Raw genomic sequence first — 2,500 nt, 5'->3', positions numbered from 1 at the left:
CCTCCCTTTTACCCGATTTAGAGCCCCTTCTTCGGCCACACACACCTGCTATCGGCCCCCTACCTCCAGGGGGCCCTCCACTTCACTTTTAACCCAAGTTAGAGCACCTGCTTCGGCCACACACACCGGGGAGCGGCCCTCTATCTCCAGGCGGCTCTCCACCTCCCTTTTACCCAATTTAGAGCCCCTGCTTCGGCCACACACACCTGGGAGCGGGCCCCTATCTCCAGGCGGCTCTCCACTTCACTTTTAACCCAATTTAGAGCACCTGCTTCGGCCACACACACCTGGGAGAAGCCCCCTATCTCCTGGCGGCTCTCCACTCCACTTTTAACCCAATTTAGAGCCCCTGCTTCGGCCACACACACCTGGGAGCGGGCCCCTATCTCCAGGCGGCTCTCCACCTCCCTTTTACCCAATTTAGAGCACCTGCTTCGGCCACACACACCTGGGAGCGGGCCCCGATCTCCAGGCGGCTCTCCACTTCACTTTTAACCCAATTTAGAGCACCTGCTTCGGCCACACACACCTGGGAGAAGCCCCCTATCTCCTGGCGGCTCTCCACTTCACTTTTAACCCAATTTAGAGCCCCTGCTTCGGCCACACACACCTGGGAGCGGGCCCCTATCTCCAGGCGGCTCTCCACCTCCCTTTTACCCAATTTAGAGCACCTGCTTCGGCCACACACACCTGGGAGCGGGCCCCTATCTCCAGGCGGCTCTCCACTTCACTTTTAACCCAATTTAGAGCCCCTGCTTCGGCCACACACACCTGGGAGCGGGCCCCTATCTCCAGGCGGCTCTCCACCTCCCTTTTACCCGATTTAAAGCCCCTGCTTCGGCCACACACACCTGGGAGCGGGCCCCCTATCTCCAGGCGGCTCTCCACCTCCCTTTTACCCGATTTAAAGCCCCTTCTTCGGCCACACACACCTGCTTTCCGCCCCCTACCTCCAGGCGGCTCTCCACCTCCCTTTTACCCAATTTAGAGCCCCTGCTTCGGCCACACACACCTGCTATCGGCCCCCTACCTCCAGGGGGCCCTCCACCTCACTTTTACCCCAATTTGGAGCCCCTGCCTCGGCCACCCACACACCTGTTAGCTGCCCCCTATCTCCGGCCCCTAACCTCCACCATCCAGGAACCCCAGCACCAGCCGAACCTGCAGACCCACTCTTAAGCACCCATCCCCGGATACAAGCAGACTACCATCCGCCCAAACTTTCCTGCTCCTGGTATACCAACTCAAACTTTGGTGCCCCTGGTACTCCAACTTAAACTTTGTGCTCCTGGTACTCCGCCTGTTTTCGCCCCACAGCCTAAGTGCCGCAGCACTTTGTCATTTTTTTAAACAAAATATTTCTTTCTGCTCCTGGTACTCCCTGGAGCTCCCGGGAGGTAGGGGGGCGCCCTGGAAGCCCTGCCCGAGGCTGTGCGCCTCTTCCCGGGCAGGATTTTCACCCCGAGCCCCTGGTGGCAGTTGGACTTTAACTTTTTTTTTTCTATTTGGATTTGCTCCTGGTACTCCCTGGAGCTCCAGGGATGGTAGGGGGGCGCCCTGCCCGAGGCTGTGCGCCTCTTCCCGGGCAGGATTTTCACCCCGAGCCCCTGGTGGCGGTTGGACTTTAACTTTTTTTTTTCTATTTGGATTTGCTCCTGGTACTCCCTGGAGCTCCAGGGATGGTAGGGGGGCGCCTTGCCCGAGGCTGTGCGCCTCTTCCCGGGCAGGATTTTCACCCCGAGCCCCTGGTGGCGGTTGGACTTTAACTTTTTTTTTTCTATTTGGATTTGCTCCTGGTACTCCATGGAGCTCCAGGGAGGTAGGGGGGCGCCCTGGAAGCCCTGCCCGAGGCTGTGCGCCTCTTCCCGGGCAGGATTTTCACCCCGAGCCCCTGGTGGCGGTTGGACTTTAACTTTTTTTTTTCTATTTGGATTTGCTCCTGGTACTCCCTGGAGCTCCAGGGATGGTAGGGGGGCGCCTTGCCCGAGGCTGTGCGCCTCTTCCCGGGCAGGATTTTCACACCGAGCCCCTGGTGGCGGTTGGACTTTAACTTTTTTTTTTCTATTTGGATTTGCTCCTGGTACTCCCTGGAGCTCCAGGGAGGTAGGGGGGCGCCCTGGAAGCCCTGCCCGAGGCTGTGCGCCTCTTCCCGGGCAGGGCTTTCACCCCGAGCCCCTGGTGGCGGTTGGACTTTAACTTTTTTTTTTCTATTTGGATTTGCTCCTGGTACTCCCTGGAGCTCCAGGGATGGTAGGGGGGCGCCCTGCCCGAGGCTGTGCGCCCCTTCCCGGGCAGGGCTTTCACCCCGAGCCCCTGGTGGCGGTTGGACTTTAACTTTTTTTTTTCTATTTGGATTTGCTCCTGGTACTCCCTGGAGCTCCAGGGATGGTAGGGGGGCGCCCTGCCCGAGGCTGTGCGCCCCTTCCCGGGCAGGGCTTTCACCCCGAGCCCCTGGTGGCGGTTGGACTTTAACTTTTTTTTTTCTATTTGGATTTGCTCC

The sequence above is a fragment of the Centroberyx gerrardi genome, chromosome 21 (genome assembly GCF_048128805.1).
Source record: "Centroberyx gerrardi isolate f3 chromosome 21, fCenGer3.hap1.cur.20231027, whole genome shotgun sequence".
NCBI lineage: Eukaryota > Metazoa > Chordata > Actinopteri > Beryciformes > Berycidae > Centroberyx > Centroberyx gerrardi.
The sequence above is the reverse complement of the archived record's forward strand: the minus strand, read 5'-3'. Positions refer to the sequence as shown.